This window comes from Desmodus rotundus, chromosome 1, assembly GCF_022682495.2.
Source record: "Desmodus rotundus isolate HL8 chromosome 1, HLdesRot8A.1, whole genome shotgun sequence".
Classification (NCBI taxonomy): Eukaryota; Metazoa; Chordata; class Mammalia; order Chiroptera; family Phyllostomidae; genus Desmodus; species Desmodus rotundus.
The window spans coordinates 41,612,848-41,627,027 of NC_071387.1; the positions used below are offsets into that span (position 1 = coordinate 41,612,848).

General features: G+C 40.2%; 1 long non-coding RNA gene across 1 annotated transcript in view; it reads left to right on the forward strand.

Annotated features, from left to right (window-relative positions):
• The window catches only part of LOC139440911 (uncharacterized), a 30,497-nt gene that overhangs the window by 5,893 nt on the left and 10,424 nt on the right, over positions 1 to 14,180 (forward strand). The window contains exon 3 of the long non-coding RNA XR_011651208.1: positions 10,190 to 10,324. This is a non-coding gene — a long non-coding RNA (uncharacterized lncRNA). The remainder of the gene's footprint in view (positions 1 to 10,189; positions 10,325 to 14,180) is intronic.

Below are 14,180 nucleotides of genomic sequence, written 5' to 3' on the forward strand. Positions count from 1 at the left end.
TAAAAACTTCCCTAATCTGCTGAAGGAAAAAGTCACACAAGCCCAGGAAGTTCAGAGAGTCCCATACAAGTTGGACCCAAAGAGGCCTACAGTGAGACACATCATAATTAAAATGATCAGGCTTAAAGGCAAGGAGAGAATCCTAGAAGCCACAAGAAAAAAACAGGTAGTTTTTTTCTTTTTTTAAAAATTTTTATTGTTATTCAATTACAGTTGTCTGCATTTTCTCCCCAACCGTCTACCCCACCCCAGCCAAACCCACCTCCCTCCCCCGCCTCCACCCTCCCCCTTGGTTTTGTCCGTGTGTCTTTTATAGTAGTTCCTGTAATCCCCTCTTCCCACTGTCCCCTCCCCACTCCCCTCTGGCTATTGTTAGATTGTTTTTAACTTCAATGTCTCTGGTTATATTTTGTTTCCTTTTTTTCTTCTGTTGATTATGTTCCAGTTAAAGGTGAGATCATATGGTATTTGTCCCTCACTGCCTGGCTTATTCCACTTAGCATAATGCTGTCCAGTTCCATCCACGCTGTTGCAAAGTGTATAAGCTCCTTCTTTCTCTCTGCTGCGTAGAATTCCATTGTGTAAATGTACCATAGTTTTTGGATCCACTCATTTACTGATGGGCACTTAGGTTGCTTCCAGTACTTGGCTATTGTAAATTGTGCTGCTATGAACACTGGGGTACATAGGTTCTTTTGGATTGGTGTTTCAGGGTTCTTAGGGTATAATCCCAGCAGTGGAATTGCTGGGTCAAAGGGCAGTTCCATTTTTAGTTTTCTGAGGAAATTCCATACTGAAAAACCAGGTAGTTACCTACAAGGGAGCACCACTTAGACTGGCATCTGATTACTCAACAGAAACATTTCAGGCCAGAAGGGAGAGGCACAAAATATTCAAGGAGATGAACAGCAAGGACCTACAACCAAGGCTACTTTACCCACAAAGGCTGTCATTTAAAATTGAAGGAAAAATAAGGAGCTTCCCAGACAAGAAAAAGCTGAAGGAGTTTGTTAACACCAAAACAGTACTATAACAAATGTTAAAGGGCTTGTGTTAAGAAGAAGAGGAAAAAGAGAAAGAAAAAAAAAAAGAGGAAAACAGTCTAACAATAAAGTGGCACTACATATGTATTTATCAATAATCACCTGACATGTAAATGGCTTAAATGCTCCCACCAAGGGCCATGGGGTAGCTTAATGGATAAGAAAACAAGACCCATATATATGCTGCCATATATGCTGTCCCCAAGAGACCCATCTCTGATCAAAAGACACACACAGACTAAAAGTAAAGGGTTGGAAAAAAGATGTTTCATGCAACTGGAAAAGAAAAGAAAAGCTGGAGTAGCAGTACTTATATCCAACAAAATAGACTTTACAACCACAGCTATAGTAAGAGACAAAGGAAGACACTACATAATGATAAAGGGAACAATCCAACAAGAGGATATAACCCTAGTAAACACGTACACACCCATCATAGGAGCACCTAAATATGTAAAGCAAATCTTGATGGACATAAAGGGAGAGATCAACAGAAATACAGGCACATTTGGGGACTTTAACACCCCATTGACTTCAATGGATAGATCTTCTAGGCAAAAAATTAACAAGGAGACAGCGGCCTTAAATGACATACTAGATCAAATGGATTTAATTGCTATCTTCAGAGCTTCTCACCCCAAAGCAGGAGAATATACATACAAAGCAGGAGAATAAACCTAACCAAGGATGTAAAAGACCTGTACTCAGAAAATTATAGGACACTGAAGAAAGAAATTGAAGAAGATACAAATAAGTGGAAGCACATACCATGTTCATGGATAGGAAGAATTAATGTCATTAAAATGTCCATACTACCCAAAACAATCTGTAGATTCAACACAATTCCTATCAAGACTCCAACGATGTATTTCACAGAACTGGAATAAATATTACAAAAATTTAGATGGAACCACAAAAGGCCTCACATAGCAACAGTGATCCTGAGAAAGAAGAACAAAGTTGGAGGAATCATGCTACCTAATAACAAACTGTACTACAAGTCCATATTAATCAAACAACTTCATATTGTCATAAAAACAGACACTTAGATCAATGGAACAGAATAGAGAGCCCAGAAATAAACCTACCCATTTATAGTCAATTAATATTTGACAGAGGAAGCAAGCATCTCCAATGGGCTAAAGAGGGTTCAATAAATGGTGTTGGGAAAATTGGATAGATACGTGCCGGAAAATGAAACTGGACCACCTTTTACACTATACACAAGAATAAATTCAAATTGGATCAAAGATTTAAATGTTAGGCCTGAAACCATAAAAATCCTTGAAGAAAACATAGGCAGCAAAATCTTGGACATTGCTTGAAGAAATTTTTTATTGGACATGTCTCCCCAGGCAAGGGAAACAAGAAAAAACAAACAAATGGGACTTCATCAAACTACAAAGTCTTTGCACAGTAAAGGAAATCATCAACAAAATAAAAAGACAACTCACAAAATGGGAGGACATATTTGCTGATACATCTGGTAAGAGGTTAATATCCAAAATTTCTAAAAAACTTGCAAAACTCAACACCAAAAACAACCCGATTAAAAAATTGTCAAAGGACCTGAATAGACACTTCTCCAATGAGAACATACAGATAGCCAATAGACATATGAAAATACGCTCAATGTCACTAATCATCAGAGGATGCAAATTAAAACCACGAGATACTATCTCACAACTGTCAGAATGACTATCATCAGTAAATCAACAAACAGCAAGCGTTGTCGAGGATATCGAGAGAGCGGAACCCTTTTGCACTGTTGGTGGGAATACAGACTGGTGCAGCCACTGTGGGAAACAGTATGGAGATACTTCCAAAAATTAAAAATGGGTGATCCCACTTCTGGAAGTGGTGATCCCACTTCTGGAAGTATATCAGAAGGAACCCAAAACACTAATTCAAAAGAACATAAGCACCCCTATGTGCATTGAGCATTATTTACAATCACCAAGACAGGGAAGCAGCCTAAGTGCCCACCAATAGATGAGTGGATCAAACAACTATGGGACATTTACACAGTGGAATTCTACTCAGCTGTAAAAAAGAAGAAAATTTTACCCTTTGCTACAGTATGGATGGACCTGGGGAACATTATGCTACATGAAATAAGCTAGTCAAAGAAAGACAAACACCATATGATTTCACTTATATGTGGAATCTAATGAACAAACTGAACTAACAAGCAAAACAAAGACAGACTCATAGATGGAGAGCAGATGACAGCTAGTGGGGGCAGGGTGAGGGTGGTTAGGGGTTGAAGGGATTGAGCAAAATGGAAAAAGCACTCAGGACATGGACAACAGTGTGGTGATTTCTGGGGGATATAAGGGGACTAAATGGTAATGGAAAAAAATACAATAAAATTTTTTAAAAATCAGTTTCCAATAACCTGTCCACAGGTTAAGATTAAATGAGGACTTACTTTCCCTATTATGTGACATGTGCAGTGGTAGAGGCATTGACAAGCACCACCTCCTGGGCTCTTCCTGGCAGGTGGGTCATTTGAGAAACCCGAAGATTAAAAAGGTCAGCAAGGGAGCACAGAACAGGAAATGGAAAGAGAAGAGGTTGGAGAGAGATCTGGGAACCCATCCCAGATTCCACTCTCACCAGCTGTGTGATTTTGCTCCAGTCACCTAATTACATTCCTCATTTGTAAAACTTGCATAATATCTGCTTGGGTGCTTGTGAGGATTACTTAGGGTAGCATATCTAAAGTGTCTGCTGCATTAGCTGCCGCTCTCCAGGAGTGCCAGTTCCCACCTGGGAACCCACCTCTTCCCACCGCTCACCCACCCCCTCCTCTCTGCCATGGCAGTCCCAGAGTCTGCTCCCGTGGCACAGAGCCTTCATGTTAACATGCAGTGAGATGTTTATTTCGTGAGTGCCTAACGCCCAGAAGCACATACCTAACATTCTTTAGAAACACTGTAGGAGAAACAGCTGTTAGGAGCTGTGATCTGAGTCTGAAAAAAAATCACATAAGCCTGAAAAAAACCCACCCATTTTTACAAAAGGAGGCATTGTTGAAATGTGAATCCGTATTCAAGCCCCAGTCCCCAGTGAGGAACACCCTCTATTTCTACCGGAACAATAGTTCCTTGTCCTGTGACAATGCTGGCTGCATAGCCCTGGAAAGCATCAAATCCCCATGGCAATGGCAACGGTTTCTCTGGGGACACTGGAAACTGTGTCTGGAGGAACTGTACCACCTGACCCAGGGCCTTGGCCATTGAAAGGAGGCTCCGTTTCCCAGCCAGAGCACTAGGAAAACAGAAGTGGCCTTAGTGTCCTGGTGACATTCATCCTGGTGACATCTCGTATTTGCCGTGGGTGTCCGACCCTCCCGGGAAGCTGTATTTGAGAGATGTGCCTGTGAAGCCGAGACAGATACACGTGAGACATACTGAAATGCCCCGAATGACTGTTCTCTTCTAGGAAGCATGTACACTTGTTCCCAAAATGTTGCTCTTACCCGTCAAGAAAATGTGTGAACTGGCCTGCATTTCAGTCCCCCCGCTCTGCAGCTGGGAGCTTGGAGGAAATTAGCTCACCTCTCTCTGAGCCTCATTTTTTTCCTCTGAAAAATGAGGTTAATAACAAGGACCTCAGATGATTACTGTGAGGATTAAATCACACAAATACAAAAATGTGCACAATAAAAATCAGAATTATTCTTTTATCATATAGGGAATCGCATTCAGAGCCTCTGAATGTCTGCAGTGATTCTTTGTTTCACTTTTCAAGGGGAAATTTGATTTCTGCAATAGCCAAATGTCGTATGATTCTAGGACTAGTGAATAATGTGTGTGATAAAGCTGAGAAACTGTATTTTTTACTTTTTTAAAGCGGCAGTCTCTCTTAAATACTGAGACTGGTTCCCATATGTGGCCTCTAAATTGACCTTGACCCATTAGATCTATATTCAAATTGTATCCAGAAGCCAAGTGCTTCTTCTCACCACCTCCTGTGCTATCACCTGTTCCAAACGAAGCCATCATTATCTTTCTCCAGGATTATTGCAAATAGTCCCCTCACTGGTTTCCTTTTCTCAAAAAAAGTTATTTTGAGCAATGGCAATATTTTGGAATAAATGTATCACCTCCCCAGAGGAATGCTTTGACCGTCATTCACTTATTCAATGAATATTTATGCAGACCCACCATATGCTAGCATTGTTCTGGGCTCTGGTGGCACAGCAATAGACACTGCAGATCCCTGCCTCATAGAGCACGTGTCCTGAGAGGCACAATGACCATTAAAGAAATAAACAAGCAATGTATAGCCTGTGCCAGATGGTGGTGGGCACAATGGAGAAAAATAATGTCAAGTAAAGGGGAGAAAGGAACACAGGGAGTGGGGGTTGTTATTTTAAAGAGGGTAGCTAGGGAAAGCCCCTCTGACAAGTTGACAATTGAACAGACACCAAAAGGAGAGGAAGAAGGGAAACTTGTGGTGGGAAGGAAGGAGAGGGAAGGATATTCCAGGAAGAGGAAGGAGCAGTACCAAGGGCCCGAGGCAGAGCAAAGAGGCCAGAATGGCCCAGGCACAGTGGATGAAGAAAGAACAGTGAGGTGGTTATAGACATGGTGGGAATGGGAAAGGGTTGTGGTGGGCCCTGCGGGCCATTATGAGAATTCAGACTCCTACCCTAATAAGTTGCAAAGCCACTGGAGAATATTGAAGAGAGAGGGGACTGTGATCTAATTTATGTTTTTAAAGGATCATTCTGGCTAAGAGTTCTGTAGAGTAGTGGGTCTCACACCTGAGTATGCATTGCAATCACCTTGGAGGGCTTATTGTTGGGCCCGTCCCCAGACTTTCTGATTAAGTAGGTCTGGTGTGGTACAGAAGAATTTGCATTTCTAGCTGATGCTGCATGACCTAGGACCGTATTGTAAGAATCACTGGTGTAGAGAGTAGTTTGTAGAAGGGGCAATAGTAGAAACAGGAAAACCAGTCAGGGAGCTATTTGCAATAATCCAGGAAAAAGATGATAATGGCTTCAACAAGCAGAGGAGGTGGTGAGAAGTGTTTGAATTCTGGATGCAATTTAGGTATGGACCCAATGGGATTTGCTGGATGATTAATGCAGGGTATTAGGAAAGAAGGATTTTAGATTAAGCAACTAGATGATGGAGTTGCCATTTACTGAGGTGACGAAGACTGTTGGGTGGGAATTATAAGGAAGCTATTGGGAGTTTACTTTGGGGAATGTTAAATTTGATATGCTTGTTAGATAGCCAAATGGAGATGTCAATTAAGCCTTCTTTTAGAAGAGCCTAGATTTCAGGAGAGAGTTCTGGGCTGGAGATAGATAGCAGGAAACATTAGCATGTAGATGGCTTTGTAAGGACTTGCTGAGATAACCGCTGGAGAGAACGAAGGTAGAGAAGATATTCAAGAACTGAATCTGTGGAAGTCAATTCAATGGTTAGAAACAGGGCAATGAGAGGGACTAGAAGTGAGACTGAGAAATGACCAGGGAGGTGAAAGGAAAACCTGGAGAATGTGGGGGCTGGATGTCAAGGGAAGCAAGGTTTCCACAAGTTCAGGTACATTTACTGCAGAGTCACCTTGTCGTGACAGTTACACCAGGTATCCACTGTGAAGGAGGAAATACAGGCTACCATGGAATATGCCCAATTTTAAAGTGGGTTCCTGTGGACAAATGATTTCCACAAGGAAAGATGATCGCTGTGATTGAAATGTATTTTTTTATATGTACTTTTTAGCTGATTTTATTTTTTGCAACCAAAAAACACAGCATTGAAACAATTTAATCAATGGCATAGTCAAAAATCTTTTTCATCTTCAAGTTCTGTTTAGCTAACTCTTGTCATTAAAGTAAATTGTCCAATTTTTAGAGATGGAGCTATAAATCTAAGTCCAATACTTGTTTGTGTGGGCAGATTTGATAAATGCTCCAGGAGGTACGGAATGGGTTTTTTTCTCCCTTCTTTTTATTTTCTGATACTGGGTCTTGGAAATCTGGTTTTTCAGGGAAAAAAACCAAATTGTGGAAACCAAGGCTTCAAGCTCTGAGTGATCTAATCTTTAATCTTTCCCTTTTTCCAAGGACAGTGGGTTGGGAATAGCCATGTGGTTATAATGCTGGGAGGACTGGAGAAGACGAGATGTGAGACCAGGGCAGGATTTGGGTTGGTGACAGAGGACAGGGAGAACATCATCTGGATTTCTTTCAGAAGCCCAAATCTTTGGAGGGCAGTCTACCATTGGGGCTGAGAGATGGGATCTGCAATTGGTCAGCTTGGGTTTGACTAACTAAGCAGAGGACACGAAGAACACATGGCCCAGAGCCTTATGCTGCTCACCCTGGTGAGATCCAACTGTGGGCAGATCAGCTCCCTGAAGTTATTGCAGGAAGCTGTCGCTTGCTTCTCTGTGAGAATTACAGTTGCTGGCAATTCAGAGTGTATTGGGCCGAGTCTTTTGTTGCATCTTTTGTCATGGTATATCTGATGGCAGCTCAGCCTCACTCAGTAACCTCATTATAGAAAATTCATTTCACAGAATTTCACATTGCTTGTGTATGTATGTGTGTGTGTGTGAGTTACAACTTCTGGGAACTCATCTTCAAACCCCAAATAGATGTAAAAAAAGCACACCACAGACTCTATAGTGCTTCTCATTATAAGGAAAAATATTGCTTGTAACTTATTATTATATTATATTATATTATATCTAAGTAAATTGGGTAAAGAAGACAATGCCCAGCTGTGTGAGTGATACAACTGGTGGGAACTTGACTCCAGAGGAGGTGATTGGTACACACCTCCATTGGTATAGGTTACTTCTTTAAGGAGGGCTGTAGGTGCTGGTGCTAAGCACTCCTCCCCCCAGAAGCTGCTGAAACAGATGGCATGGAGCTATATTCTGCTTCTCTATAAGGAGAAAACAAGTGTTTATCATTCAGGTTTACTTCTCAAATGGGTTATTAAAATACTTAGAACTAGGTACATAACCTCACCATGTCTCATTCATTCAACAAATAGATACTGCAGGCACTGTTCTATGTGTTGGGGATGTGTTAGTCAATAAAACAGACAAAAATCCTCCCTTTCTTGGAGTTTACATTTGTAGTAGAGTGGAGAAAAAAAATAACTAAAAACATAGTAGATAGTTAAATTCTGTAAAATGTTGGAAAGACATAAAATGATATAGAAAAAAGTAGAGCATAATAAAAGGTTTGAGCATGAAGAGAGGGGCAAATTGTCATTTTTGATAAAGAAGACAAGGCAAGTCACCTTTGTGAGAGTGACATTTGACTACAGAGTTGCAAGAGGTGAAGTAGTTAGCTAAGTGGATTTCTGGGGGGAGAATGTTTCAGGCAGATGGAAGAGCCAAGGCCAATGCCTGAGCCCAGAAACAATCCAGGAATGTGTAAGGAATACCATGGAGACCAGTGTGGCTGGAATAGAATGAATGAGGTGTGAGACCCTGTTTGTAGAGGGCCTCACTCGCCCCTTCAAGCACTTTGGCATTTAGTCAGAGTGAAATGGGAATTCCTTGGAGGAGTTCAAACTGAGGAATGATATGAACACTTTAGGAAGATCATTCTGGTTTCTGTATTAGGAACAGCCTCTTTTAAAAAAAAAAAAACTTTTTAATTTTTATCGATGAGAGAGAGAGAGAGAGAGAAAATTTGTTGTTTTACTTATTTACTTATGTATTGCTTGGTTGCTTCTTGTATGTGCCCTGACTAGGGATCAAACTGACAACCTTGGTGTACTGGGATGATGCTCTAATCAACTGAGCTACCCAGCCAGGGCAGGAATAGCCTCTTGGAAGCCAAGTTTGAGAACCAGATGACCAAGTGGGAGGCTGTAGTGATAATCCAGTCAAGAGATGATGATGACTCAAAGTGGGGTGGCAGCTATGGGGGGTGGAGGGAAGTGGTGTGAGTGAGAGGGATCCACAGTGATACCAAGGTTTTTGGTGTGAGAAATTGGAAGGATGGAATTTCCATCTACCAAAATGGGAAAAACCTCTGCTGGACTGTTTGTAGAGAAGACAAGAACTTCATTTTTAGACATACTATATCTGAGATGCCTGTGAGGCATCAAATGGACATGTCAAGTAGGCACCTGCATGTATGAATCTAAAGTTCAAAAGAGAGGTTGGTCATGAGATAAGAAAATGGGAGTCATTGTCATATTGATAAAGGGGTTTATTAAGAAAGTTTGTACAGGGAGAGAAGAAAACCAAGGACTGATCCCTTGGGTGCTCCAAAATTAATGGGTCTTGGTAAAGAAGAGGGACTAAAATGAAGGCTAAGAAGGAATAAGCAGTGAGATAGGCAAATGAAAAAGTACAGTGTCCTGGAAGCCGAGTGAAGAAAATATACTGAGGAGGAGGGATTGATCAATCATGCCACTGGGTTTCCAGGTGCACTTTCACCTCTGTAAAATGCAGGTAATAATAGCACCTGCCTTAGAGGCGTAAGTGAGATAATTTATGTGAATGACTGATGTCATAATGTCTGATGTCAGTAAGAGTTCAAAAATACTACCTATTATTTTTATTTCTAACACTTCTGAAAAATCACTTACAGTAGTCACCCCTTGTCCATGGTCTCCCTTTCCATAGTTTCAGTTACCTGGGGTCAACTGTGGTCTGAAAATATGAAATGGAAAATTACAGAAATGAACGATTCATAAGTTCAAAATTTTGCGCCATTCTAAATAACATGAAGAAATATCATGCTGTCTCACTTCGTCTCTCCCAGAACATGAACCATCTTGTTGTTCAGTGTGTCTACTCTGTATACATGACCTGACCATTAGTCACTTAGTAGCTATCTTGGTTATCTGATAAGTTATTGCTGGGGCGGGGAGAGAGAGAGACCAAAGTCACACAGCTTTTTCCTTCCTCTCTTCCTACCCCTCCTTCTTCACTAGAATCATTCAGGAACCTCAAGCTACAAAAGTAGTTTTCATATCTGGTGGGTAACATGCCATGATGGGAGAGGGGACTCTAGTGTTGACACCCTGACCATTCTCCTCTAGGTTTATCTCAAAATACACAGGGTGTTTGTCTACAGGCTCTGGGTTTGGTTGTATCTGGCATTAGTGGCGAACACCCCATTTTCTTCTCCTCTTTCTTGTGTTTCTTAGTCAAGGTTTTGGAAAAAGCATTGTGGAATATGCAAGATGATGAATCTTTATGGTTGGCCTACACACAAGAACCCAACAGAGCCCTCAGTAAACTGGGAACTGAATTACAGTTACATGGGAGTGGAAACAGATGCTGTGAGTACTCCACCCATATTCTCTTGCCTTTACCACTTCCTCATAGGCTGCCTGATTTCAACTGCAGCACCTACATTTCTTTGCTTGAGGTTTTCCAAAGTGGCTGTACCACTGTGCATTTCCAGCAACGATATCCGAGATTCCAGTTGCCCCTCAACACTGTCATCACTTGGAACTGTCAGGTTCTTTTTTTTTTAAGCCACTCTGATAGGTGCAGTGTTGCTTCATCATGGTTTTAATGTTCACTTTCCTAATGACTAATGATGTTGGGTATCTTCCATGTGCTTATTGGCTATCCATGTATCTTTTTTAGTAAAATGTCTGTTGAAATTGTTTTAAAAAATCAGTTGTTCTCTTATAGTTGAATTTTGTTAGTTCTTCATATATTCTGGAGACAAGATTTTTTTGTCAGATAAGTGATTTTGCAAATATTTTCTCCCAGTCTGCGACTTGTCTTGCTTTTAGTAGTGTCTTTCACAGAACAAAAGTTTTGTATTTTGATGAAATCCAGTTTATCAAATGTTTTTTCTTTTATGGCTCGTGCTTTTTAGGTGTCCTACATAAGAACTAACTCATCTAGGTCACAAAGTACCATCAACACCTAAATGTTTATGATTCATTTTGAGTTCACCTTTGTATATGGGGCGAGAAATGAATCAAGATTCATTTATTTGGACAAATGACTTCTGCTCCTGGTGCATTGTGCCTTGTGGAAAGGATTTTCTTTTTGAGACATAAAGTACTGACTCCTAACCCAAGGGTAGCGCAAGGCAAGAACAATGGCTGCCACTGGTTATATAATGCAGTAGATACTCTCATTCATCTTCGACACTTGCTTTAAAAATAAAAAAACATACAAATACAAAAGAAAGACACACACACCAGGAAAGCAGGCAGGCTCCACTGCATTGTAAAAGGCTCGCTGCACCACAGTGCAGCAACAGGGGTTGCCCCGCCCTGGTGAATACCTAAGGCTCCGTGCCTTACTAAGTAACAGGCCTGCTGAGATTAAAAAAAAAAAAAAAAAAGCCCAAATGAAAGAACAGATCAAAGCTCCAGAAAAAATACAACTAAGCGACAAAGAGATAGCCAACCTATCAGATGCACAGTTCAAAACACTGGTAATCAGGATGCTCACAGAATTGGTTGAGTTTAAAATAAAGGAAAAAGTGAATACTATCAAAGGTGAAATAAAGGAAAATATACGATATACCAACAGTGAAGGGAAGGAAACTGGATTCAAATCAACAGTTTGCAGTAGAAGGAAGAAATAAACATTCAACCAGAACACAATGAAGAAAGAAAAATTCCAAAAAATGAGGAGAGGCTTAGGAACTTCCAGGACAACTTTAAACGTTCCAGCATCCAAATTATAGGGGTGGCAGAAGGAGAAGAGAAAGAGCAAGAAATTGAACACTTATTTGAAAACATAATGAAGGAGAACTTCACTAATCTGGCAAAGGAAATAGACTTCCAGGAAGTGTAGGAGTCCCAAAGAAGTTGGACTCAAGGAAGCACACACCAAGGCACACCATAATTACATTACCCAAGATTAAGGATAAGGAAAGAATCTTAAAAGCAGCAAGAGAAAAGGAGACAGTTACCTACAAAGGAATTCCCCTAAGACTATCAGCTGATTTCTCCAAAGAAACCTTATAGGCAAGAAGGGGCTGGAAAGAACTATTCCAAGTCATGAAAGGCAAGGCCTACATCCAAGAATACTCTATCCAGCAAAGCTATCATTTAGAATGGAAGGGCAGATAAAGTGTTTCCCAGATAAGGTCAAGTTGAAGGAGTTCATCGTCACCAAGTCATTATTATATAAAATGTTAAAGAGACTTACCTAAGAAAAAGAAGGAGATCAAAAAAAAAAAAAAACAAACCCCAAAACCAAAACTATGAACAGTAAAATGGCAACAAACTCACAACTATCAACAACTGAACCTAAAAAACAAACTAAGCAAACAACTAGAACAGAAACAGAGTCACAGAAATGGAGATCATATGACGGGTTATCGGTGGGGAAGGGGAGGGGGAGAGTGGGGGAAAAGATACAGGGAATAAGAAGCATAAATAAGAAGCCATAGTAGGTAGAAAATAGACAGGGGGAGGTTAAGAATAGTATAGAAAATGTTGAAGCCAAAGAACTTATATGCATGACCCATGGACATGAACTAAGAAGTGGGGGGGGGAGCGTGGGTGGGACGGGGTGCAGGACAGAGGGGAAGAAAGGGGGAGGGGAAATGGGACAACTGTAATAGCATAATCAATAAAATATATTTTTAAAAAAGAAAAAAATTCATTTATTTGCATATTGATGCTTTTTCCAGTTATTTTTAAACAACACATTTCAGATGAAGTTCTTTTCAACCATTACTTCATAGTTTTTCCTATATTTGCTCCCCAGATATAGCCAATATCAAGATTTTTGTGGGGGATCCATTGGATCCTGTTTTTACTCATTTGGATATGAATATGTCTTTATAAACTAAATACATTATATTCATTTTAATGTGTTTGAAATCTATCTGTCCTGATACATGTCAATCTAGTTTATTCTTTTTAACCACCATCTAATGTTGCATCACGTGCAAACACCACTGTTTACTTACCCGTCTCTTCATTAATGCACATGAAGGTAGAGCCCACTGTTTGACTACTAGGAGCACTGCTACAGTAACCATCCTCACACACGCTCCTTGGGGCCATGTACAAGTTTCTCTGGGATATATAACAACAATTCAGGTCCTAGGTACTAGAATGTTTTGTTTTGTTTTGTTTTTACTAAAATGGCTGAATTGATGGACAATCCCACAGCACAGTATTGTTTACAATCCCACAGCTTCAGCAGGTCATGAGACTGAAATTAATGCCAATCTGATAGGTATGAAATAGTTTTTTTTTTAAAAAAATAATTTACATTCACCCGATTACTTGTGATGCCAAGCATCCTTTTAAGTGCTTAGTGATCATTTCTAAATTGGCCTTTTCTGGATTGATGTTTCAGGGCTCTTAGGGTATTTACAATAGCCAAGTATGGGAAGCAACCTAAGTGCCCATCAGCAAATGAGTGGATCAAAAAACTATGGCACATTTACACAATGGAATTCTGTGCAGCAGAGAGAAAGAAGGAGCTTATACCCTTTGCAACAGCATGGATGGAACTGGACAGCATTATGCTAAGTGAAATAAGCTGGGCGGTGAGGGACAAATACCATATGACCTCGCCTTTAACTGAAACATAATCAAAAGAAGAAAAAAGCAAACAAAATATAACAACCAGAGTCATTGAAGTTAAGAACAATCTAACAATAGCCAGAGGGGAGTGGGGAGGGGACAGTGAGGAGAGGGGTTTTCAGGAACTACTATAATGGACACATGGGCAAAACCAAGGGGGAGGGTGGAAGCAGGGGAGGGAGGTGGGTTTGGCTGAGGTGGGGTAGAGGGGTGGGGAGAAAATGCAGATAACTGTAATTGAACAACAATAAAATAATTAAAAAAAATAAAATAAATTGGCCTTTTCTGTATGTCTCCTCTTCATATAAGGTTGTAATTTTGATGAAGATATTTGTCAATATTTTCCATACAGACATTTGTGTATCTTGTGTAAGAAATTGTTTTCTACTCTGAGCTCATACAGATATTTTTCTATATTTTCTTATAATTTTTCCCATATCTAATTTTCCCTGTAAGTTAAGTCTATTGAGAGAAAATTTTCTCAAGAGTTGTAAAACAACTCTTAAGTGCAGAGTTTGATGAATTTTGACAACATACTAGGTATGCTCAGGAAGTATCCAGCCATGTACTATGAAAAATAGAGACTTTTTAAAATAAGATACAAGATACAGGAAACATT